Raw genomic sequence first — 26,705 nt, 5'->3', positions numbered from 1 at the left:
GGGGTGACCCAGAACTGGTCCAGATGGCTCAGGGTGCACCTACCCACCCCACCCCTGTCTGGCAGCACCCTGGCATTAGGAGTGGGGTGGAGGGTAGTGTCTGGACTGTCCAGAGCTGAGTTCTCTTGGCCGCTAGGAAGAGAGCTTTTGTTGTCCTCAAGAGTCTGAGCTGAGAGTATGTTCCTGCCTTAGCGCTTTTCTCTCAAGGAAGGGATGGGAGCCAAGGTGGGTGGGGGTCTCTTCCCCATGGCTCAAAAGGGGGAGTCTCAACCCCCTCCAACCTCCAGAACTGGTGAGAATGAGGAAGCCTGGCATTTGGAATTATCTTGCTATGTGCTCTGGAAGAGTCACTTCCTTTCAACGGGCCTCAGTTTCCCCAGCTAAAAAAGGCCTTGGGCAGAGTGGTTGGTGGGGATGGCAGTATCCACGATTGAAGGTGTCCCTGAATCCTCCCTGGACTTGCCCTCCCCTGGCAGTTTCCAGTGGGCAGAGTCAGTCCCAGAGGGATGTGCAAATGTGACCCCACATTACTGACCCCTCCCTCCAGACCTGCAGGACAGACTGACCTATCGCGGCCTCCTTTCTTCTTGCCCTGGCCTCCAGCCATCACCACCCTGGCTGCCCAGCCCGCTCTGACTGCTCTTCCTTCTTCCCCGCTTCCCTTCTCCCCACTGTTCCTGTCCTACTCCTGGGACCTAAGGGGCCAGTGTTGGATGAGCGTCATGTGAAGCTGGGAGAGCTCTGGAAGCGTCAGGAAACCATCCCTTGACAAGAGGTAGCTGTGAGGGCCTGGGAAGAACTCCTGAGCTGGACACACTGGGTGGTCTCAGGAGAGATGGGTGTCAGCCAGGCCTCAGTTCAGCCTCGTGATAGCTTGGTAACTTTGGACCAATCACTCATCTCACTGAATTCCAGTTGCCTTCTTGGTAGGATGGAGACTCACTCATTCACTTATTCATTCATTCATTCTTTTGACACATATTCACTGAACGCCTGCTCTGTGCCATCCACTATTTAAGTCCTGGCAGTACACAGTGAACAAAAGAGAAAGAAGCCCCGCCCACGTGAAGCTCACACGTTAGTTGGGGTGGACGGACAATAAATAAATAAGAAAGTATGTCAGAGGGTGATAAGTGCAATGGAAAAATAATTAAGCAGGAAAGGGGACTGGGGAGTGCATGTATCATTAGGACAGAAAAAAGAGTGGTATTACTATGATGCTATCTTCTGTTTTGTATGGCATATGTATTTCAGGTTCAGTATTACATTAAATTCTCATATGCAATTAAAAATATGTAAAATCAACATTAGGTGGCAAACTCAGGAACACAAACCCTGCAAGCCCCTGGGAGATGTCTTACGCTAACATTCTGATTATTCAAGCATTCACCACTTTAGAACCTTCATGTTCCACTATGAACCTGTCTACTATCTAGGATTGAGCATTTTTATGGTCCAGTATATAAAAATATGATTTCACATATTAGCTTTATTTCTTTGAGGGTGTTCTTTTCCAAGTTCATTAAATGGATAGAGTGTCTCCTCGATGTAAAACACATGCTATACAATGAGCTTGAGGATAATAATAATGATATCCTATATGTTACTTTTGTTAAGGGGTGACTGAGGATATAATCAACAAGAGGCACCACTTGTCGAACACTGACTGTGACCATGTGCTGGCACTGTCCAGGTACATGATATCAAGAATGATCTTGTTTATTCCCCACAGTAACCTTAGAAGGCAGGTACCTACTACTATTCACATTTAACAGATGGAGAAACAGAGGCTGAGGGAGGATAATCTCTGCCCATGGTCCCAGAGCAGGAAAACAACCAAACCAGGACCTGACAGATACCTGGCAACTGATATGATCACTTGTGGAGGGGGTTGTCTCCCCAGGGTCTGGGGAGAGGCCATTGTGCACAGTGCACAAAACTCTTTATTCTGGGCTTGTCTCTGCCATGCCCTCTGCACACCTGGACATGTCCCTTCACTCCTGGGCCTGAGTGACCCCCAACCACACAAATACAGGGCTGGGCTTGGAGTCTCCAAGTGCCCTTCTGGCTCTGGATTGCCTGAGTCCTGGTACCCAGGATGCTGGGAGCTTGAGCCCATTCCAAATGGACACACCAAATCCAGTCTGCTCACCAAATCAGCCAAGTTCCCTGCACGTCACATCTATTTCTGCCCTGCTGGGTTTATAAATATGTGGTCCAGGGAACTAGCTTCAGTGGCACTGGAGAGACTGAAGTCATGGCTATAAATACAGGGCCAAGGCTGGGGTCAGGCAGGGGTGCTGCAGGGCCAACGCCAGCTTAGAAAACCACACCCTGCGGGTCCCACATGCCGTCCAGTCTCCTCCTGGACACAAAAGAAAATGGAGGCCCAGAGGGGCAGGGACGTGCCCAAGGTCACCCAGGCAGTGAGGTCAGAGGTGGGCCTGGACCACAAGGCTTCTGGTTCTGAGTGGAGGCTGCTCTTCACGCCACCTACTACCCATCATCACAAGTCTCCACCCCGCCCTGGGGCTCACCCAGTTTAGCAAGAGCAAGATCTTATAATTTAAGTTTATAAAATAAACCTCTACTGATAACATACTGCTTTTTATCTGTTGGAAATATTGGGGGCTTTCAAATTTTTCATTTGAGAAAGTGTTCTATGACTAAAAATTCAGCAAATTACTACAATATCTACCTCCTACTCAATAGGATCCCCCCCTCTTCACCGTGCCACATGGCCCAGCCACATGCTGGAGCCCAATGTACCGACCCAACAGCCAATTGTGTGAACCACTTCCCAACTCAGTGCTCAGTGACATCACTTTGGTAGCTTGAAATCAGCTATGGTGGGAGTCATTCCACCATGGATATGGGCAGATGCTACAAATCAGGGCTTTTTTTGGCTCCAGAGAGCCAGTTGTTAAACATTTAACAGCACACCACTGGCTAAGACCACGGCTAGTAAATCCCTACCGTGCCTGTTTCCTGGCTATCTGAACTTGGGCCAGTTATTTTACCTCTGTGAGCCTCCATCTTTCCATCTGTAAAGTGGGAACTATAACCACACCAGCATCCTAGCTGCTGTGAGGACTAGATGAGCTTGTGCCCCAAAGGGTTAGCACAGCAGTTCCCAAACTGTCTGCCTGATAGATCTCCCAAGATCTTTTACACATTCCAAAGCCCTGGCCACACCCTAAGCCAATTCAATCACAACCTCTGAGGCATTGATATATTTCAAAATTTCCCAGGTGATTCCAATGTGCAGACAGGTTTGGGAACCACTTTGCAAGCGCTCAGCAACTGTCCAGGAGCCACAGAGGGATAGGGGGCAATGCCAACCCCTTATCTCTGTTCCATTTAGCTCGTGGGGTTTCATGAAAAAAAGAAGTATTATAAAAGTGTGCGGGGATTTGCGTGTTTGTTTGTTCTGTGTAAAGACCTCATCTGCCTAAGGCATGCAGGAGGTGCTGCTTCCAGAGACCACAGAAGGAGGGGCCTTTGCCCTTTTCCTTCCAGATGTGTACCTGGCCACCCCACACTCCACAGCAGATGGGCCACAGGCTTATAAACCCCAAGGAGGCCTCACTTCATGTGGTACTCAGCTGGCCAGCTGGGGAGATGGAGACCTCAGCCTGGTCTCTCCCTCACCGCCTAGAGAGAATTAGGCTGGCTCTTCTCAACCCACAGGCCAAGGTGCACAAAGCTTGGCTTAGCCTGGGAGACATCAAGCCGCTGGCTTGGAGGACTCAGATTAAGAACAGAAACATCAGTGCTTATGCCAAGGGCTTGGGGCCTCAGCCCAGCTTCTCCCTGGACCACCACCAACAGCAGCCAGTGATAAAAATAATCATGATGGTGCCTGACATTTATTGGATTCTTCCTATGCACTAGGATATAGCATAGCAAGCACCTTGAAAGGCAGTTAGTATACAACTGTGTGGTCCAGTATAGTGGCCACTAGCCACATGTGCTACTAAGCTTTTGAAAGGTGCTGAGTTCAAACTGAGATGTGCTACAATGCATACCAGATTTCCAAGGCTTAGAACCCAAAGAAGAACGTAAAGTGTCACATTAATGACTTTTTTTAGATTTATTACATGTTAAAATGATACTATTTGGATTTAAGTGAACATATAATTAAGATAAATTTCTCAGGTTCCTTTTTTTGAATCTGTTTCTTTTTACTTTTTTAGCGTGGCTTTTAGAAAATGTAACATTACACATGTGTTTGCATTTATTTCAGTGGACAGCGCTGGCATAGAGGTTAGGAGGGCAGGCTCTCTAGGACCCCACTCCTGGGCTTCGAATTGTATTCTGTATTCTCCCACTTACCAGCTGTGAGACCTTGGGCAAGTTATACAACTCTCCATGCCTCGGTTTTCTCATCTGTCCAACTAGGATAATAATAGTACCTACCTCTTGTGGTTCTAATGTGCCTGGCACAGAGAAAGTACTCAGGAAAGACAAGCTGTCAGGGAACCACCTGGCCCTGGGCTAAGTGATATCCTTGGATCATCTCATGCCTCAGTAGGTGCTGAGCTCCCTATCACTGGTGGTGAACAAGCAGAGCCTGGGAAACTCCTTGGCGGGCTGCTCTGGAGGGAGTCCCAAAGTTGAATGAGGGTGGGGGAGGCACTGGGTGAAACGGTCTTTGAAGCTGGCTCCCAGCACTGACGCTGCGTTACGCTGCTGTATGCCCCTTGCTTGGTGTTCTCTACTCATCCTCTCTTCCTCACCATGTCCTCTTTTCCTTTCCCAAATCTTTATTCAACCCAACTGAATGTAATAAACGTTTATAGGTGCCAAGGAAGGTCAGCACTGTGCAGGACACAGGGGAGAACAGAGGGAAAGTAGAAGTGGTTCCTGCCTTCCAGGAGTCTAGTGTGGTCAGAGGGGCATGAGACAGGTGCTTGGATAGTTATAATACAAGGTGTGAGGTGGCAAGAGCCGTGAGATGCTATTCAACCTCTCTGAGCCTCAGTTTCCTCATCTGTAAAATGGGGCCAGTGATAGCACTACCTTCTAGGCACTGTTGTGAAAATTAAATGAGACGATGTGGGAGAAACACTTGTCACAGTGCCAGGCATATGGACGGGCTCAGGAAGTGTCGGTTGTTACCCTGGCTCCACAAGGGCTGGCCTCGCATCAGTTTTGCTACCCATTCACTCATTCAGCAAGCAGTTTATAAACATATCCTATGAACCCGGACTGCTCTGGGAGCTGGGAGTACAGTGGGGGCTTGGATGGGTTGAGAGCAGGGCAGGCTGGCACAGGGAAGGCAGGGAGTGAGCCATTAGATGAATAAATAAACCAAGTCATTTCAAAAGTGAGAAGTGCTCTGAAGGTGACAGAGGGACGAAGCTCACCCCCTTCTCTAGTGCAACCACTATCACGTGCTGGCATAATGCCTGGCACCTAGTAGGTTCTCAATAAATGCATGCCAAGCAGATCTCAAATGAGAGACACTGTGGGGTGTGGAAAAGAGTGGGACTGATTCTGCCTAGGAGCCTTCCCTGACTGGGGGAACCACATTGTCGATCCACTAATGACCTGGCAGGCTCGGAGGCAGGAGCCCAGGGGTGGAGGTCTGGGTTCAAGGTGGAGTTATGATCACCTCGTGCAAGCCACTGACTTCGGGCAAACCCTTTCTCCTCACTTGCCTCCATTCACCCCACCATACAGGGAGGGGGTGGACAAGGTGCTTCCCAAGGGTTCCTCCAACCATGTGGATTACCCTGTCCAAGACTTTGTGTCCTGGTCCTAGTGGGCCGTGGGGCGGGGGTGGGAGTTGAGGCCGTGCAGCATGGAGAGTCCAGGGGTGGGATGTGCTCAGGCCTCCCTGGGGACCCCTCGCCTTCAGCACAACCTGTGGGAAGAGCTGGAGTCAGGAGACACCAACTCAGAGCGGCTCGGTGTTGGGACTGGAAGGGAACTAAAGCCCCCATCTCAATCTCAAATCCCCTTTCACAGGGGATGCAGCCTTGTGCATCTCTGGTGTCAGTGGCCTCACTTTCCCCAGAGGCAGCTCATTCATCCCATCTTTCGCATCCCTTTCTAGAGAGGTGAAATCTCCCCCCACTCTACCCCACTGATTTTAATCCCATCCTCTGAGTATTTTCTATTCCCTTCCTCAAGCTAAACCTCAGTCCCTTCAACTATTCCATATAGGGAAGAATTTTCCGACCCCTTCTGTCCTGTTCACACTCCTCTACTCTCAACCCAGTCTGTCAGATTCTCAGAACTAAACTGGCCACAGTAATCCAGGAAAATCAAAACCAGCATAGACCAGGGCAAGACCATGACCTCCCTCATTCTGGGTACTCTATCTTTATTAATGCAGCCTAACATCAGATTAGCTTTTCCCCCCTTTCAACTGCTATATCTCTGCTGAATTATATTGTCTTTATGCTTCACCAAGACATCACTATACCACTGCTGCTTTTATGCCACATCTCCCACACCCTGTACATGTACAGCTGGCATTTTGAGCCCAGTGGAGGACTCTGATATGTATTTTAGTTAGTTTGGCCCTCGACTGGAAAGGATTCTCAGTGAATGGTGGAGCCAAGGTAAAAGAAAATAATAACCACCACCACACACATACAAAATGAAATAAAATAATGGAAGGGAAATACGTTTTGTCAACAGGCATCCAATGCTATTATTAAGCAAGCTCAGGACACGCTTGTTGAGGTAATGGCTGGCTGGATAAACTAGTGTGAGGGTGAGAGATGCTGGATGGTGAGGTCTAGGGGATAGAGGTGAGTCTCAGGGGTCGGGGCAGGTGACGGAAGGGAGCTATGGCAGAGACCCTGGAAGAGGAGGCCGGAGGACACTGAGCCTACTTGTGACGTGAGAGTTTGTCCGACCCGACCCCCTGTCTCTCCTTTCCGCACACGCAAAGACGTCCAGCCCTGTGCCCTCCACTCTCTGTGACTTCTCTTCCCGGGGCCTGAGAAAAGGGCAGCATCATGTTGCTGGTCACATGGTGTGGAGAGTGGGGGGGGAGAAGTGCTGATCCCGGGGCCTGGCACAGAGCCAGGGCCTAGTGCCCTCAAAGACAGGGAGGGGCACCGTGCTCTGGGCCCTGCTGCTCCAAGCCCGCTTTCCCATCTGCAGACTGGGGCTGATTACAGTGTCCACCTCGTGGGGTTGCTGTGAGGCTTAAACAAGTTCATCCAAGTAAAGGGCTTAGAGCTCCACAGTAAGTGCCTGGTAGGTGTTACTATAATTGCAGCAAGGGGCTGGGCTACTGTGTGCCGTGGCTGTGTGGGAAGCGAGGCGCCCAAGCTGGAAGGGGCTGCGGAAGCCCTCCGTCCCAGCACCTGCCCTCCTGCTCGGAGCTCCTACGCCGTGTGTCTGTGCATACGTGTGTGTGTGTCTCTCTGTGTGGGACTCTGTGTGTGTGTGTGTGTGTGTGTGTGTGTGTGTGAGCGCGTGTGACGAGGGTTGCTGGAATCTGTCTGCAGAGCAGCTGCGAGTGGCCCAGGAGGTGGTCAGCCAGACCAAACAACCCCAGCGCTTGGAGCTCTAGGCTTTTCTCTGATTCTGTTTGCTTTCTTTCTCTCTTTTCCGGTTCCCCTTCAACCGGTTCCTGCTTCCAGGGAACAGCGTTGGAAGGAAGCCCTGGCTGGGTCGGTACAGGGCCCTCCCCACCTCCCTCTCCCCACAAGGTTTCCCACCCTCTCGCCTCCACCCCTCCAGTCCCTGCCTCACCTCCACATGGACCCCACTCAGGCCCCTTCCCTTTTAGAGCCTTAGTTTTCCCGGTTTCCTCCTTTCTCTCAAGATCCTTCAGGTAGGAAGCCAACCCACACTCCTGCTGGCCATGACAGTGAGGTGTACTGTTACTGCCCGCCCTCTGCCTGGGGACAGGGACCGGGACAGAGCAGCCCTCTCGGAGATGTTTTTGGTAGCGTTTGTGGCAGGACCTGAAACCGGTCCAGAGGGGAGATGCCTTCCCAGGGCTGCAGAGCCTCTGGCTGCCTGACCTTCCTGCTCCAAACGCTGTGGCCCCAACTGGGGACAAGTGGGATGATTTGAAGCAAGCATTTTGAGGGGCCTGGCCCCTGAGGTCAGCCCAGGACCTGGCTTCGGGCCTCCAGGTTCCCGCTCAGCTAGAGTAGTGTTCCCTGAGAGCCTACTACATGCCAGGAGTTTTAGGTTGGCTCGTTTAATCCCCAGAGCCGCCCGATGAGGTCCCTAGGTGCTACCCCTGGCCCAGTTTTATAGCTGAGGAAACTGAGACTCAGAGGGTGAAGGAACCTGCCAGAAGGCACAGAGCCAGCAGAACCAAGGCCTGGGAAAGAGTTGGTGCTTTACCCTCATCTCACTGCACGGGGCTCCGGGGCCCCTCCCCTCTGTGAAGTGGTGAGGACACACCCTCCCTAAGTCAGCAGAGTTATCCTCAGGCCTGATACCTTTGAGCTGCTATTTACAGATACAGTGTCTGCCAGGTCTTCTGTACCATCAGCTCCTGACTCTTCATGACAACCCATTTTACAGATCAGGAAAGTCAAGCTAAGAGAGATGCAGGGACCTGGCAAGGTCCCATAGCTGCAGCAGGAGCAGAGTGCAGGTCCACCTGATCTCTTTCCTTTTTCTTTTTTCCTAACCCAAGAGCAAACTTCAGCTTTCCTTTGCCTGAAAATACTGTCAGTAGATCTGAGTGTGACCCTGTAGGTGAACTGCTTTGTCACCACTCCACACTCTGCACGTAGCAAACCCGGGAAAAAGAAATCAAGGTGAAATCTAAGGAAGTAGAGCCCCTGGGCATCACTTTGGGTAGATGAGCCAAGTTTAACTAGAATCCTCTGCCTCCGTTGGAACCCATGGCAGAGCCCACCATGGGGGACATGTTTAAGCAGACAGTGGTCATATGAAGAGTTTCATTTTCCAGATGAGAATGTTTCCTTAGGAAGAGGTTGCTCTTTAAGTCCGTGCCCTCCCCACTAATCAGTGCCACCTCCCACTCCCTGGCCAAGTTGATCTCTCTGTAACGATGCCCATAAGGCTGCCCACGTCTCCATTGGCCCTTGGCCTTGGGTGTAGCTGCTGATAGTTCCCAGGGCCACTGAAAGCCAGTTCGAATGTGATAAGTTCTGCAAGCAGGGACTTTGCCCCTGACCCCAGCCAGCTGCTTCCCCAGAGTTTGAGGCAGCTAGTCCAGCCCACAAGGGAACCTGGGCTCAAGGAGTATGGATGACTCCGTGTGGCCCATCCCTGCTCAGGGAGTCCCTCCCCAGACTCACAAGGTTTGTCCCCACCTCCTTCCCCAGAAAAGCACTCTTCTAGAGGAAAAAGAACCCTCTAGAGGTAGATGGATGTTGCTTCATTTTAGGACAGAACTAGAAAATTACTTTAGCCTCACTGAGGACAATGTCTCCTGGGGGCGGTAGGGACACTGAGACCCCAAAAGGTCAGGGAGCTTGTCCTGGGCTCCTTCATGGGCACTTGCTGCCTCCCCAAGAAGGGGCCATGCATTCATCCCCACCAAGGATGCCATCCACATCCTTGAGCCCTCTGGATGCCCTCTTCCCAGTGCAGGATGAGACAAGTCAGACAGTCTGGGAAGGTGCACTTCCTGCAGCAGGGAAATGCCGTGCTGGCCTAGAGGGCTGGTGATGAGACAAATTACCAATGAAGATCCATGAAAAAGCAAACATTGTCCTGAGTAACAGTAACAGCAACAATGAGCCACCCAGTGGGGTGGGGGTGAGGGGCATGAAGAGCACATGCTCAGTGGTGCCAGCTCCAAGCAGCCCAGCCTGGAGGAGTGAGGAGGCCTCTGCCAAGGGGCCTCCCACATGCCCTGCATCCTCCCGGGGCACCTTTCCTGGGCCAGTCCTGGGTTGGCACATACAATGCAGCCAAGTGGCCAGGGAGCCAGGGCTGAATGACAGGAAAGGCTGAAGTTAGGGCGGCCCCTCGCCTACCCACCCATCCCGGCGATTCAGTGCAAGGCTGAGGCAGGACAAAGCACTTGAAAACGTCAGTCAGGGAACAACCTCTTTCCCCAGCTCCCTGCCTCTGACCTTGGGCACCTAGTCTCAACCTCGGATGGGCTGATCTTTTTCCCAGCTCTGCCCATTCCATTCCCAGTCCCTTCCCACACAACACACACACACACACACACACCCCACACACACTCCAAGGTGACACAGAATAACAGGGCTGCTAATCTGTGGAGGCCAAAAAATGATCGACACAGCAGATCACATCTTTAGGTCCTAGATAGCCAGAACCAACACTCTCATGAGCATTTAAAATGGTAGAAATGTAAAGAGGGCCTGTTGCTAAAATGGAGAGGACCCCAGGGATCTCCTAGCAGACCTCAGTCTTCATTCATTTGGGTTGTTTATATTTTTATTTAAATCCACTCCCTGGTTTGAGGTGCTTTTATGTATTTTCCCCTAATGGAGGGGGTGAAAATAACACACAACCCTTGTTAAAATGAAAACTGGCAGTCCCCGTGGCACCATCTCCTCAGCCGCTGGTGCTGTGCACACCACGCTTTGGGAAATACTATCTTGGTCCACACTTGCCTTTGTGGGGATGGGGAAACTGAGACCCAGAGTCAGGAGGAGACCCATCCAACATCCAGAGCAAGGCAGTGCCAGGGCCACCCCCAGGACCCAGAGCCCAGCTCCCGGCAAGGCTTGCTCTTGAGGGAGAGAAGACCCAGGACTCAGGTCACAGAGCTCCCCCAGAGTGGGGTGCCCCTATTTGCCATAGAATCTGAGTGCAGCCTTCTTCCAAGGAGCCCTTGTCCCAGTCATCCCCTGACCCCTGCGGGTTCGGACAGCCCCCATACTGTCTCCCTCATGCCGTGGGCAAGCTGTCCCCTGTCTTGGGCTTGGTTTCCTCACCTCCAAGGGCTACAGTGAAGATGCCAAGCTCCTGGAGACAAGCACTCTGAAAAAGATGACGGCAGATGTGGGAGAAGAGATTGTTGTCAGCCCCTTGCTCTATGCCTCAGCCTTTCTCTCTGGGAAATGGGTAGAGGTTGTGCAGGTGTGAGGAGACTGAACTGGGCTGGAGGCAAAAGGAAGGAGGGCGGTGGCTACAGGGTAGTCTCAGCGTAGAAGGACTGCCATCAGCTCATCTGGGTGTCCCCTCACCCCAGAGGACCCTCCCAGGAGGCAGCCAGTGGGCTCCCAGGCTTTGGGTGTTAGGTAGGAGTCCGCCCAGGACTCAGGCCACAGGAGGCCAAGGGGGAGACTCATTTGGTCCTGCGAGCAGGGACACCCCACCAACCTGCAGACATGCTTACACACACACACACCCCCGACACACAGACCACCCACCCATGCAACATGCACACACACAGAACTCAGAGTCACGCACGCTCTGGTACACATGCAAATGACCCCGACCCTTCCTACCCGCCCCAGCCGCCCCGGGGCACACAGTGGGGGCCAGCCTGCATCTCTCCTCCCCCCAGTCCCAAGCGCCAGGCCTGGCGGCGTCTCTGTCCCGCTGCCTGGGAGACACATGTGGTTTCAGTTAGCAGCAGAGCGGGCATTTCCGTCCCAGACAGCCGGGCCCTGCCAGGGGCCCTGCCCCACAGGCGCCCGCAAGAAGGGCCACCTTGGTCCCCACTCCTCCACTGGCCATCCCAGCGACCCTGGAGGCCCCTCTCCCCTGGAAGACCCTGCTCCCGTCCTCCATGGACTCCCCCTCACCTGGAGCCGGAATCCGCGCCCAATCTCGCAGGGACCGGCTGTGCCCGGGCTCCAGCCCTGCCCGCCTGCCTCCTGGCTCCTGCTCTGTCTTGAGCAGGCTGAGCGGGATGGGAGGAGGGCAGGGTGTCAGGGGCGGGCGGGAGGGAGGGGAGGGGGCGTGTGGAAATGAAACTTTAATAACAGAGCCCCTTTTGTTTCCGAGCATATGGGATATTTCATACATACTGAAGACATTAGCCGTCTATATTTTTAAGGGCTCGGGCTAAAGGATGAATAAATACAGCCCATATTCTGCTCCGCAAACACGCACATGCAGAGTGCTGACTTCTGGAGCATTTCAAAACCCAAAGAAAAAGCCCCCGGTGACACCGGACACTTAAAAATAAATGTTTCCAAAACCTCAGGCTCTCCTTGCCCCCTCTTACAGCCACCTGGAGGCCGTGGGGCTCCTTTTCTCCCACTGCCCTCCTCCACCCCCTCCACCTTCCACTCTACAGCAGGAAGAGCAAGGCCCTGGAATCCAGCTCCTATCCCAATTCTCTTTCTCAGGCCCCTCAACCCCCAGCAGGATCCCAGAGTGTCAGAGTTCCAACAGAGCTTGGAAATCTTTGCCCTCCTCATTTCAGAGACAGGGGCCAGACAGGGGCAGGGACTTGCCTGAAGTCACACAGCAAATCAGGAGCTTGAGGCAAGGGGCAGTGCCTTCTTCTTTCACCAGGAGGGATCCCACACTTCCCCACCTTGTGTAGGGGGTGGGGGAGACCCCAGAGCCCCAGAGGGAGGGCTGAGGTGTGGGCTGGGAGAGTGCCCGCCTGCCTTTTCCACTAGAGTGCTGCTCTGGGCACCCATCCAGGGGAGACGTCAGCAGGGCTGGAAACTGGGCTGGCCCCAGGAAATCCCCTTCAGGCTCGCAGATCCCAACAGGCCTGGAGGCCCCAGGTGAGGGAGCCTCCCTCCCTGACAGCTCGGCTCCCAGTTCCCTTGTGCCTTCCATCTGTCCTCTGTGAGGAAGAACAGAGGCCCAGAGAGGGCCAGACCTTGGCCAAAGTCACAGCGCAAGATGATGGCAGAGTGGGAAAGTGAACTGGCATCTTCAGACTCTGGGCTTGCTGGCATGCTTTGCTGGTGAGCTATTCCCCAGCTCCCTCCAGGAGGAGGGCCCCTTCCTCCTGGTCTGCAGTTTCCCCCACTGATGTTTATTCACCCCTCACTCTTGTTCAAGTCCAGGCTCTCCTCGCCAACTACCTAACCATTCGTTTAGTTGAGCAATTAGCACGGTGCTTGACACAGAGTAAGTGGCCATAATAAATGTGAAGAGTTTATTAGGATGGTATTGACTGAGTTTCTACCCTGCACCAAGCCCCATGCCAGGCACAGGAGACCAGCCCACACCCTCCCAGCCTCCCTCTTTGGGAGAAAGTGAGGCTCAGAGAGGTTCTGATGCTTCCCCAGGCCACGCTGGTGGTAGGTACTGGGGCTGGGCCTCCAACCAGGATTTCCTGAGTCCAGAGTCAGTGCTTGTAACCCTCTGGGGGCTCAGTCGTCCCTTGCCCCACCCTCTACCCTGGTCACAAGACTTCCCAGCACTGTGTTATTACTGAATGTCTCTATATGCAATAGAGCAGGCAGGCAGAGCACCCCCAAAACCCTTCCTAAAAAGGAGCACTGATGCAGGAGCTGGAGCCCTGGGTTCTTGGCCTTGTTCTGCCCTTAGCAGCTGTGTGAGGTCCCATTGCTAAGGTTCTTCTCTGTGAAGCAGAGATAGATGTTGTGCTGAATTATGAAGATCATGTGATATAAAGGATGCGAGAGGGGGGCGCTTTGCCAGGTATGTGGTGATTTTCCTGTCTGGAATTTTATGCTGTAGATGGATCCTGGCATATAATCCTGTCTAGGTTCCAACACGCCGTGACTGGCCTCCTTGCCAGTCAGTGGCCCTCGCCGGGACTCGCATCAGCCTCTAGAATCAGCTTCTGGAAGAAGCCCCTTCCTCTCGTCCCTCCCCCATAGTGACCCCACAGCAGCCCAGTTTGCCCTACAGCAGCCAATGAGTTAGAGGGGCAATCAAGACCCCCGGGAACCTGGTCCCCACCTGAACCTCCCCCTCCTTCCCAGCCCAGACCCTCTACCCACGTCGGCCTGGCATCCTTGGGCCTCCAGAAAGCCTTTCTGCCTCCTAGTGACCTGAACTAGCACCACCACCACCCACCCACCTCTCCCGCTTCTATCATCAGTTTACTGATGAGGAAGGTCCACGAGCTTCAGGGCACAAACTTGCCACACTTTATTGGTGACAGCTCAGAGGGCTTTTTATTTATTTATTTATTTATTTTTGCGGTACGCGGGCCTCTCACTGTCACGGCCTCTCCCGTTGCGGAGCACAGGCTCCAGACGCGCAGGCTCAGCAGCCATGGCTCACGGGCCCAGCCGCTCCGCGGCACGTGGGATCCTTCCGGGGCACGAACCTGTGTCCCCTGCATCGGCAGGCAGACTGTCAACCACTGCGCCACCAGGGAAGCCCAGAGGGCTTTTTAGAAAGGGGTCTCCCGATGAGTTCTTGGCTGGGTTCTGTAAGGTAGGAAGGTTTCCAGGCAAGTGAGAGGTTGTTGTCTTGATGCTAATTATTTCACAAGATAATAATCAAACAGCCATTCGCGGAGCACTTACTCTGTGCCAGGCACTTGCTAGCATTTCAAATGCATTGTCTGCTTGCTCCTGACAACCTGACAATGGCAAGAGGCAGGTAGGGTGGCTAACCTGTTGGCCTGAAGCCCTCCACCTGCACGGGGCAGAGCCGCACTCACCCATGGCCCGCCCAGCGCCAGCCTGGCCTCCTCACCGGCTTTTAGGTCAGTGTTTTCCATCTCACTGACAGTGGGAGCCTCTGGGGGAGTGAGATTCGGCCTCAGAGCCTTCGTCCTCCCCACAGCTGTGCTTTGCTCTTAACCAGCGTGAGGGAGCGGGCTGGATTGAACACTGGACTGATCCTGGTGAGATTCTCTGATGGAAGGAGGTGGTGTGTCTGTACACGTATGCGTGCTGCTTCTCCAGCCTGGCAAGGCCAGCCCAGCCCACGCGGAGCTGTGACAACGCTGTGTCGCCTGGAAGGCAGTGGGCACTCACATGTGATCCTGCTGCTGCTAAGCGTGAGGGTTTTGATCCACTGTGCTTTCAGTCCTGGCCGGTCCGTCCCTCCCATGGCAACCTGGTGGTCCCTGCTCCCAGGAGGTCGCTATATTGAGGGGCACAGTGCACTACTGCCTGGAGCACAGGTAGGGCTCGGTGACCCTCCTCTGTATGTGGATGGTGAGGGGTAGGGAGGCTCCATGTCCAGGAAAACAGTCCTTGAGCAATGGGCTCAGAATAAGGGGTGTTAAATGCAGACTTGAAGAAACAGGAAACCTCAAAGCCCACTGCCCCCCACTCACCAATTTAGCAGAAGCCACAGGAAGATGGCAGGGATTATCTTGATCCCCCAAGGAGGGTACACCAAGACACCACACTCGGTTCCCAAATCCTCACTATCGCAGCCCTGCAAGTGAGCAGCAGCCCTTACTTTCCAGGCTGCCCTGCTAGCGGTCAGATTGTAAAGAGGGTTCACAAGGGTTGCCACCCTCACAGGCACCACTGAGTGGACACTTGGCTGTACCGACTGGTGTAAAATTGATACACCGCCTTCCTTCACCCTTCAGCCTTTGTGCGTCAATCTGGGTCTTGAAGGAATCAGGGGCCTGGGACAGAGCAGGACGTGGCAGCTGATTCTGAGTCTCCTGCTCAGCAGGACACTGCTCACCAGGCCCTGTGTCTTCAGGGGCCAAAGGAAGGCCCCCCGGGGCTGTGAGAGGGGTGGATCACAGGGATGAGGAACCCTCATCTCTGGCAGAGCAACATTCACCAGGGCCCCCTCTGACACATGAGCCATCCTGATCAAATCACCAGTAATTGAGTTGCTTTGGGGGGTAAATTCCATCCAGATGTGGAGGGCGGGGTGGACTTCCTGAGCAGAGCAGGGGCGGGGTACTGATACACAGGGGCCATGCAACCAACTTGCCAAGCGCCCAGGCGGCCTGGGATAGAACATGGTCTTCTGAAAAAGCCAGAAGTAGAATTTCAGGGCCGGGGCATCTGAGTCCAACCCCCTGCAGGGGCAGATGGGGAAACTGAGGTCTGGACTGCCTAGAGAGCAGAAGGAACTGGTCCAGCCATGACTGGCGGTCCCAGATTTCCTGCCTGGCCAGATCTCTTAAATCTGGGGGGTTTAGATGGAAGTAGGCAGGGTAGCCCCTTCCCCAGTAATTCCCATCAGTCCTTGAATTAGGAGGTCAGAAGTGGGGGTCAAGGAGTAGGGAATCTTTGGGTGGAGGAAGCTCTAATCACCTCCAGCTCAAACCCCCAAACCAGAGAGAGCTCTGCGTTCCATCTGCAAGGATTGGGACGGTGGGGGAAGGCTGCAGGGGAAGCCCTCCCCTCACCACCCACCCCTGCACGTTGCGGAGAGCCTGTGGCCTGGGCCTCTTTTCCCAGGGGAGGCCCCTCCGCGCTTCTCTCCTTTGACCTCCTCAGGCCACATACCTTCCTGACTCCTTTGGGCTGACTTACTGGAAGGCAGGAAGAGGCCAGCCAGCCGTGGGGCGGGGAGGGTAGGGAGTCGGGGCGGGGTGGGGGGGGCATGAGAACTTGGAGAGAATGAGAGGAAATGAGGGGGGAGTGGGCTAGGGTTGGGGGGAGATTAAGAAGGGAATTTTTTTCCTCCTGCCTCATGTTTTGGCTGCCTCAGTGTGAACATGTCTGGGTGCCTTATCGCGAAGGCCAGCCTGGTCTGCACGAGAAAGAAAATAGTGTCTGCGGTGAGAAAAATTACATCTTGATAAAATATCCTTTTGGAATGGCATTGTGGGTCTCTTATCAGCAGGCGGCTGGGCCCTACATACCTCTTGTCTGACTGTCCCCGGACCTGCAGCCCCTTCTGTTTCTTCCCCCTCCCCAGCCCCTCCACTCTGTTGCCTCCCCAGAAAGTGGCCTATGCTGAAAATATCTGGGAAGTCAGGATACCCAAGTTCTGGTCCTGTCTCTGTCTCTGATGCTGTGTGACCTGGGCCAAACCCCTTTCCTTCTCTGGGCCTCAGTAAAGGTCAGGGAGGGATGCATGAGCCAGATGTTTTCTAAAAATCCTTCCAGCATTAACACTTTGTGATGCTGACATTTTCATACCTTGTGGTTCTCTGTGTTGTGAAAATTTCCAACTTCCACCCAAATGCCATCACATGCTAAAAACTGTGCAAATCGCCTTCATTTCCATTAGACGCATGAAGTTCTTACCTAAACCCAACCCAGAGCTTATGCAGCTGAGAAGCGGGTCCTTTCCAGCTCCCATCTGAGAACGCCCGGAAGAGCATGGTCTTTCAATTCTTTTTTAGACACAAATATTTTTTCCTCAAAATATTTCCTACATAGAAATCCACATGGAAAACAGACAAGTGAAGCAATTGTGCCCATTCCGACCCAGGCCCCATGTCTCCCACACTGTGGGAGCGTGCAAACCAGTGTTTCACATGGATGGAGGTCTGGACACAGCCATGGGAGCCCTGGCTCAGCCACCACCTTGCTGTGTGAACTTGAACGACCCTTTTGCCCTCTCTGAGCATCTGTCATCTGAAAAAAAATTAGGGGAATAGCACTCACCACGCCCACCTTACTAACCACCGGGTTGTTGCAAGATAAACTAAGTGGGAAATAGGGAAATGCTCTGTAAACTGTAAGAGTTCATCCTCCTCATCCTCATCATCATCACTGTTGAAATGATGCGCAGTCTGTAAATGTGAGACCTGGCAGGGCTTTCAGAGACTGTCTATCCAAGTCCTTCCTCAAACAGTTGGGGAAACTCAAGCCCAGAAAAATGGGAAGGAACTTGACAAAGGTCACACGGTGAGATGGCCGCAGAACAGGGGTCAAAAGGAGAGAGACAGGGATTTGGCAGGACCCCCTTCTTTGACCATCTGCAAAGTAAGAGATGCCATCTGTCAGGAAAGCCTCTCTGCAGGCTGGAGGAAGGACTTGTCGATTTGTCGAGATTTTACCCAGCTTGGAAATTCAATCTGAGCCCTCTGAGATACTCAGAGTCTGGGCTCTCCCCTTTTCCAGCCTCCTGGCCCTGCAGGGCAGAGAAGGGGAGAAAGCCCCTTTGTGTGGAAACCAAGCCCCAGCTCTGACCCGTGTTTTTGTTTCCTAAAGACCTGCCCCCTGGCAGAGGAGCCCCATCTGCACTCCCTGCACCCCACCCCACCAGCCTCCCATGCTGCCTTCCACACCACCCTCAAGCCGGGAGACTTGGCCTGCTCATAGGATTCAACAGAGCAGCTCTGTCCTCCGGCCCTCTGGGTGGCAGGGCGTGGGCTGACACATGTGTGATAGTCTGCAGGCTGGAGAAAGACAGGGCCAAGGCGAGCATAATCATGCAAGTTACCTTCCTCCTTCCAGCAGGGACGGCCACTGCCCCATATCTGAGTTCACCAAGCACCTCGTTTTGTCCTGCTTTGTCATTCCAGAGCCAGGCACTGCCAGAGCTGGCAGCCCCCTCAAGGCCACAGTTGGGCCTATGCAGCTCCTGGACTACTATGCCACTGCCTACACATGGCCTGATTTCCCTCTGGATCCAGACGTTGCCTCAGAATCCTTCTTATCACAGAAATCCAAGCCAGCACAGCACCAGTCGATCAGAACTGACACAGATATTTTTACTTGTAAGAATAGGCCAAGCCGTTCACAGTGCATAAGGCAGAGAGCAGAGGCCCAGAAAGGAGAGGGCACTTGTCTGAAGCCACACAGCAAGTTAGGGACTGAACAGGGAACGGAGCCCAGGGCTCCAGCACTCTCCTGCAGCTCTGGGAGGCTGAACATCTGCAAGAAAGGAACTTCCCTCCCTGTCCTGGTCTGTCCTCGCCTCAGCTCCCAGCATTCCCCACAGACAGCCTCTTCCCTGCTCCCTGCCTGTACACAAGTCAGGGCTACGCAGGCATTTCCCTACAAATGGGGAAGCCAGAAACCAAGCCATAAAGGGTGCGCTTCAAAGAAATGGGTCTATTCAGACTCCAGTGGGCTATCATTATAGATGACAAGCCTCTGAAGGACCGTCATGGGGCAGAGGGGAACACTTTGTTCAGAGGGTCAGAGTGAGTCCACAGGAAGGCAGATTTCTGTTCATGCTAAGGAAGAACTTTCTCACAATCCACCCGCCTAACGATGAAAGAGGTTCCTTAGGAGGTAGTGAGTGCCCCATCACTGGAGAAATGCAAGCAAGTTTCAGATTTCCACATAGGGCGGGCAGGGACTGGGGGTGGTGGTAGAGGAGAGGCCCTCAAAAGCCCTTTGGTGCCCTGAGAGGGTGTGGTTTGGGCAAACACACATAGTCACTCATACTCACAAGCCACAGTCACGCCAACACAAGCCCCTCTGTCCTCTGAGAGCAGAGTCAAGACTTGATCCCTGAAGAGTGTCCTCTGTCGCTCAAGCCCTGGCCGATGGGGGGAGGGGTGCTCAGAACTCCAGCAAGACCGCTGCCCTGCACTCACTGGCCCCCTGTAGAGTCCAGCCCCAGTGCCTCCCTCTCCTCTGGGGAGCCTTTCAAAATTTCCCCCAACTGCAATGCTCTTCCCCACCTCCAAATTCCCACACTAGTGTGTTTTGTTGCTCTAACTCCACCTTGAATCAGAACAGTTTTTCTCAAGATTATTTTTGGTGGTATAGGGACACCACATGCAAACATCTAATCTCTCAGGAGTGAGAAAGTTATTCTTTTAAAAGAATAAAAGAATAACTCATCAAGGATAGGGTTGCCAGATTTAGCAAATAAAAATACATAATGCCCAGTTCAATATGAATTGCAGTTAAACAACAAAGAATTTTTTTTTAGTCTAAGTATGACCTATGCAATATTTAGGACATACTTATACTAAAATATGAGTCATTGTTTATCTGAAATTTAAATTTAACTGGGCATCTTGTATTCTATCTGGCAGCACTAATCAAGGAGAAAGTCTTAGTTGGGTGTTAGCCTGTCGTCAACACAGCTCTCATACCTGCTTATCTCCCCCTACCTTTTTTTTTTTTAATCAAAGAAAGCAAGTCTCAGGCTCTAGCTAGAATTTAACATTGTTTATTGTACTTTATTTATATGGTTACTCTGTATAACAAGTGATACAAGTCTTCCATTTACAGTAGCAAATACAAAGTTCCTTTTTAAGGAAATGTATTCAAGTTTTTAAAAGTGAGTCAATTTAAAGAAAAAAAGTTATATAATAAAATCACAGGCTAAACTCAGATATGACCAAAAACCAGTAAGGTGGCAACAAGGGATAAGTTTTGAGGCTACCTGAGAAGGTGCTTCTCTCCTTCCCCATCAGTGGGCTCCCAGGGGCAGGGTCCCTCCCTCCCTGGCTCAGTCCTTGGTCCCCTGCTGGCATCGGCTCGAGGATGGAATTCTCCCACCCCCAGGGCAGGCCCTTGGGAAGTGCAGCGGTTCCGTCTGCCCGTCCGTGTGTGTTGCAATTCTGGGGGAGAGGTTTCAGCCCATCCTCCATCGCTGAGGTCCCCGGAGCCCCTTTATACAAAACAGCCTCCCCAGTCCGGTCTCAACTTCAGAGAGGCTGTTTCTGTGGAGGCAGCCGCCAGGGACTTCTCAATGTGTTTCCAAGTCAAATCCAGACCTTTTCAGCTGTGCCAGGAAACCGCCCCTCCTTTCCCACTCTGGCGGCCTCCTGGAGTCAGGGCTGCATTGCGGGGGGAGGGGGGAGCAGGGCTGCAGGGCCACATCCTCCCACAAACCCTCCCCCAGGCCTCCCGGCCCAGACCCCATTGGTGCCCCCACCCCAGGCCTGGCACCCTCTCCCCATCCACACCCCCCAGCTGAAGCTCAGAAGAGAGCCTTGGAATTGGAGGTGGGGAGTTGGGAGAGGAGCAGAGAAGAACCTAATTCCCTGGAGGGCAGTGATGGCTCCAACGCCTCCTTAGAGCACCACTGGGCAGGAGTGGAGACCTGTATTAGCAAGTCTACTTCATACTAGCCCCCTCTCCTTAGAAAGCCCTTCCCCAGTCTTTTTATCATCAACAAGTAATATGAGACTCTGTATCAGCCACTGTGCTAAGTACTTTCTTTTTCTTTTTTAATTAATTAATTAATTTGGCTGAGTTGGGTCTTCGTTGCTGCGCACGAGCTTTCTCTAGTTGCGACGAGTGCGGGCTACCCTTCGTTGCAGTGTGTGGGCTTTTCATGGCAGTGGCTTCTCTTGTTGCAGAGCACGGGCTCTAGGCACGCAGGCTCAGTGGGCTTGGTTGCTCTGCGGCCTGTGGGATCTTCCCAGACCAGGGCTTGAACCTGCGTCCCCTGCAATGGCAGGTGGATTCTTTTTGTTTTTTTGTTTGTTTTTTGTTTTTTGTTTTTTTTTGTGGGGGGGGGGAGTGGTTCGCGGGCCTCTCCCGTTGTGAAGCACAGGCTCTGGACGCGCAGGCTCAGCGGCTAAGGCTCACGGGCCCAGCTGCTTCGCGGCACATGGGATCTTCCCAGACCAGTGCACGAACCCGCATCCCCTGCATCGACAGGCGAACTCTCAACCACTGCGCCACCAGAGAAGCCCCGGCAGGTGGATTCTTAATCACTGCACCACCAGGGAAGCCCGCTAAGTACTTTCTTGAATCTTCTCATTTCACCCTTAGAAGGACCCTCTGAGGTAGGAATTGTCTTTATTCTATTCTACAGAGGAGAAAGTTGAGGCTCAAAGGCGTTAAGTAGCTTGACCAAGGTCACACAGCTAAAAGGGATGAGCCCAGTATTTGAACCCCGGCAGGGTGACTGCAGACACCTTCACTGAACCACCCGCCTCAGCTGCAGGGTGTTAGTACCAGAAAGTTTCTAGGAAGCAAAGTGGGAAAGTGAGAGACCAACAACCAAGGGGCCACTGGTCTCCACCGATCCAGTTGGAATCCCCTCCAACAGTGTCTGCTCCACCTGCAAGAGAGCGCTTCACCAAATCACTGTGTGGCCTGGGGTAGCCCCTTGCCTTCTCTGGGCCTCTGTGTCCCCTCTGGGCTCGATCACAGGGGTCTTGGTCAGGCCGTGATGGTCCCTCCACTCTCCTCCAGGAGCCTTCGGTCTCAGTGAGAAGTGGAGCCAGGGGAACACGTTGGGCAGGGAAGGCCTGGGGACCATCTCAGTTTGACTCCCCTCTTGATCCTCAGCAAAGATGCTTCTCCCAAAGGCAGAGGCAGGCTCGGCTCAGACATCAAAGGGCCTGCACGGCTGGAGCTTTGATGCCGAGCCTTGTAAAGTAATAGGAAACATGAGGATGACACTGTGCCCAGCCCAAAGTGCAGGACTTGGAAAAATGAAAAGAAGAAACTCTTGGCAGCCCTCTGCACGGGCTTTGGCTGAACTCGTGTCCCTCACAGCTGCCGGCAGCCTGTCCTCTCCCCGCTAGGCTGTTTGCAGCCCCCCTCGGGGACGGGGAGGGGAGCGGGTCCTATGCACGGCCTCCAGTCTGGAGGCCTCTCCCCACAGCAAAGGAACGTGTCATCCCTTTCTCCCAGGCTCCAGAAGGCACTGCGGAGAGCACAGAGCTGGGAGCTCACAAGTGGACCTTCATTTGAAGATCCTTTAGCCTATTTCAGACCTCGAAAGTGTGCGGCTCATAATCCAATACCTCGCTATTTCCATCCCTGCCTCAGGAGCTACTGACCAGACTGTGGAGGCCTGTCATTCCCCTGCTTGAAACCTTCTGAGGGGATAAATTGGGGGTGTGTACTGAACACTGAATGCATATATCCTTTGACCCAGCAATACCATGGCTAGGAATTCATCCAACATATACTAGTCCATGTATTCCAAGGTGGAGGTACAAGGATATATTCATTGCAGGACTGTTTATGGAAGCAAAAGTCTAGAAACAAATGTCACTGTCCATCAGTAGGGACTAGGTAATGAAATGCAGAGTGTCTGCATAGCTGTACGGTGGCACATGGTGGTAAGATCTGTGCTAAGAAATCTGCAAAACATACAACCCAACAGAATGGTGTGTAGGGTAGGCTTCCATTGTGTAAAAAGGAGGGATGGATACATTGAACAAATATAGCCTAGAATACCTCTTCAAGGATATATAAGACCCGACGATAAGGCTGCCTTCTAGGGAGGGAACTGGTGGCAGAGAAAAGAAATTTATTTTTTACTAAACATTCAGTTGTACTATTTTCTTTTTTTTTCTTTTTTACAATAAGTGTGCAACATAAATTTTTTCAGTGTCAAAAAAAATGTGAAAGCCTTTTTAAGAGAATGATTCCTTACTCTAGAGGATAAAGTCTAAAGGCCACAACCTGACTTTATGGCCCCAGGAACCCCTATGACTGCCACCCCAGCCTCCTCTCCTCAGCCCCTTCCTACACCCCCCTCCACCCCACACCTCTGCCACGGGCATGGGGCTGTCTCTTCTCTCTCTCTTTCTCTCTCTCTCTCTCTCTCTCTCTGTCACACACACACACAACGAGATCCCCTCCTCTTCTGACTCCTGCAGTCCTGTGTCTGGGGTCTCTGAGTCCACTTAAGACCTACCTTCTTCTGGTGCAGCCACAAAGCCCCTTCCTTGCCGACACGTGGATCCCCTTTCCCTGGGGCTGGGCCAGGCACCCCAAGGCCAGCTCTAGGGGAGTTCTCCTCCATGAAACACACTCCCCCCAGCTTCAGGGGCCGGGGTGCAGGTGTCCAAGTAGGTGAGGAAGTTCCAGACAGGATGTGTGGAGCCGGAAAAACTCACTGGGGGGCCCTTCCACAACCTGCAGCCCTCAGGGCACACCTGAGAGTAGAAAATCATACACTGAGATACAGCTGACAGCCAGGCCGGCTCAAGAGGGAGAGAGAGGCTGGTCCTCCCCCTGCTGACCTGGGGCCTCATGCACCACACTCCCAGGGGCGTGGAGTCCACCCTGACAGATCCACCGGGCCTTGAGGAAGGTGGAGGGTGTCTGTACCAGGCCTGACAAAATCCAGTGAGGCTGGCCTTCCCAAGAATGCAAAGGAAACCCTAGATTTTGCAACCTCTTCTTTTAAAGGGAAAACAGAGGTCCAGTGACTCATCCCAGATCACACAGAAACCACAGAAGAGACAGGACTGGAACAAGGGATTTTGACCCCATTTTCAGAGGCTGTTTTTGTATGATAGTTAGAAAACAGGGATTTAGAGTCACCAAATTTGCTGTGTGATCTTGGATAAATCTGCTTTACCTTTCTGAGCCTGTCCATCTCTTATAAGAGGGAATTGAACTCTGTAATTGTCCCTTCAAATTATAATGCTGAGCTGTTTTATTCTAATGATATAATAAATAAAAAGCATCTGACTTTAGCAACAGGACCCATCCATCCACCTATCCATCCATCCATCCATCCATATATACATACAACCTGTCCACCCACCCATTTGTTCAACAAATATCTATCAGGTTTTTACTATTTGCCAGGCCCTGTAGGTGCACCAGTGAACATGACAGACACATCTCCTGCCCTCTCAGAGCTTGAAGCTAGAAGGTACCCAATATCAACCAAATAATCCCACAGATGAGAGTACATTACAAACCATTCTAGGAGAAGCCCCAGCCTGTAAATGCTATTCCAGAGGAATTTGGCTGCCCCTCCAGTGTGTGGTGGGACTTGCGGGCAGGTATCAGGGTGGGCTTCCCTAAGGAGGGGTCGCTTGAGCTGAGGCCTGAAAGAGGAGGAGGCATTAACCAGAAGATGGGAAATCGGGGTGGACAGTGACCCCACAGGTTGTGGTTTAGGAGGTTCCTGCCTGAATTGCTCTCTGCTTCTCCTACAGTGTGATGGATACTAACCCCTGTGACTTAGGGATCTGGCTGAGCACATCACAGTGCTGGTCTCAGCTGCCCCGGCCTAGATGGAGACAACTGGGGATGTGGGGTTCCCCTTCTCCCTCCTCCATTTCCAGCCTTTGCCTGGCACTCACCTCTGTTGCCTGGCACACTGGCCTGCAGTCAGCCCTGTGCCAGGGAGCTTGATGCCAATGTGTCCCAAGGACCTTCAGAGCCTGGTACCTGTACCACCCGGCAGTGTCCCTCTCTGGGGGTGGCACAGCCACTAGGGGCCTCTTGGCTCCTCCCTCCATGGGTCCTGGTTAGTGACACCAGGGAGACCTTTGCCTGGCTAAGGGCCTCCTGCGGCTCCTCCAGGGCCAACCCTGGCAGAGTCCCCAGGAGCAACCCAGACCAGGGTACCAGGGCCAGCCTTGCCTGTCAGCCCCTCCTTCAAGAAAGAAGGAGGATTGACAAAGGTCCGTGTGGCTCCCTTAGCCACGTGCCTCCCCTCAGTTTGGTCTGTCCACTGGTTGGTGCGGGGCTCACAGGAACATTCCATCCCCATCCCTTGACTCAAGCCGTGCCCACTTCCTAGAATGCTCCTCTCTTTCCTCCCGTCCTTTCCCCCATCCTTTTAAAAGACCGCTTAAATCTCGGTTTCTCAAAGCCTTCAACTGTTTGGTGCCCCAGTCTCTTCTTCATTCAAGCCAGTGAGTGCAACCTAGTAAGAGAGCTTGGGTTTCGGAGAAACAGTCCTGGGTTTGAGTCCTGACTGGCTGTACGCTTTGGTTTCCTTATCTGTAAAATGGGGGAAAGGTGGTAATAATAATATCTACCTTAGTGGGTTCCTAGGAGGAGTAACTAAGAGAAGCCGTGAAAAGTACCCACCACCCAGCCGTACCCAGCTACAATCAGTGTTAGTGCTGCTCTGATCTCCTGTAACGTTCCATGTCCGAGCCCCATATTCGGAAAGCAATACAACCGTTAGTTCTCCTGGCGGGGAGAGGCTGTGCTATGTCTCCTCCAATAAAAGCCCCAGCCTGGGCGTGGGGAGACTTCGCTATTAGGCCTGGCTCTGCTGCTCACTCCTTGTGTGACCTTGAGCAAGCCCGTCCTCCGGGCCTCATATGACTGATGGAGCTGTCAGTCCCTCGAGGATGGGAACCTGGGCTACCCTCCCCACTAGAGCCCAGCATTGACCTCAGTGCCAGGCACACAGGAAGTAGGTCCTCAAGGTTGGCTTGAGAGGGCAAAGGAGGAGAAAGAGGGGAGAGGAGGGAGGGACAGGAAGGGAGAAGGGAAGGAGGAGGGGGAGACCTGGGAAGGTAAAGGACTCAGGGATGGGGTTGGGGGCATGGGGCTGCCCCTTTCCAGCTCAGAAGAACAGGGCTGGGGAAAATTCTGGGTCTACACAAGAAGCTGAGGAGATGGTTTACAGCCTGGAGTTATTGCATCTCCAGCTGCCTGAATCTGGACAAGCCAGGTCTGTTCACTGTGTACCAAGGATTGGGAGAGGTGTGGAGGTATTTGTGTGGCCAGCATCCAGCCTGGGCAGGAAGGCAGCAGTCAGGGAATGGGAGTGGGCCGGGTGTGTGTGCGCCGAGGGCGGGGCTCCTCTGCCTACCACCTCTGTGACCTCAGGCAAGTGAATTCATCTCATCTGTGCAATGGAGCCAGTGATGGTGCCTGCTGTTGGGAGGATCAAACAGTGCCTGGGAAGTGCCTGGCAGGTAGTAAATGCTCAATCAAGTATTAGTAAAAATATTATTTTTTTATCATTATTATTATTATTATTACTCTGTGTGTCTAAGTACGATCGAGCGTGCAAGGCAAGGCAAGTATAGGCTTCAGCGTGCGTGTATGCGCATGCCCACACATGTGCACATGTGAAGGAAAGAGATGGCTGGAATGCTTCGGGAGCAGTTGATGCTGAGTGGGAGTGTGCAGGGGAATGTGTCACCAAAGGTGCGGGTAATTGATGCTGCGTGGGAGTGTGTCACCAAAGGTGCGGATTCCACGCAGTTCACAGGATTCTTGGGTTCCAGGAACCCTTGAGAGGTCACCTCCAAGGCCATTCGCCTCGTCCAGTGCTTTTCCAAGAGATCACGGCTCCTGCCGCGCTGTCACACGCCCCTCTCCCCAAGGACCCCAGGAGTCTTCCTCAGCGGCTCG

General features: G+C 52.9%; 1 protein-coding gene across 3 annotated transcripts in view; it reads right to left on the bottom strand.

Moving 5' to 3' along the window:
* Nucleotides 1–12,501, bottom strand: part of SYNPO (synaptopodin) — a 54,809-nt gene extending 42,308 nt beyond the window's left edge. The window contains exon 1 of one of the 3 annotated variants that reach the window (XM_081231870.1): nucleotides 12,341–12,501. The gene's annotated coding sequence lies outside the window, so the exon portion shown is untranslated. Of the gene's footprint in view, nucleotides 1–11,687; nucleotides 11,777–12,340 lie in introns of those variants that run through there. The other 2 variants (XM_081231868.1, XM_081231869.1) reach the window with 2 other exon arrangements.
* Between the last annotated feature and the right edge of the window lie 14,204 nt (nucleotides 12,502–26,705).

Source organism: Mesoplodon bidens (assembly GCF_964165515.1).
Source record: "Mesoplodon bidens genome assembly, chromosome: 4".
Taxonomy (NCBI): Eukaryota; Metazoa; Chordata; class Mammalia; order Artiodactyla; family Ziphiidae; genus Mesoplodon; species Mesoplodon bidens.
The sequence above is the reverse complement of the archived record's forward strand: the minus strand, read 5'-3'. Positions and strand labels throughout refer to the sequence as shown.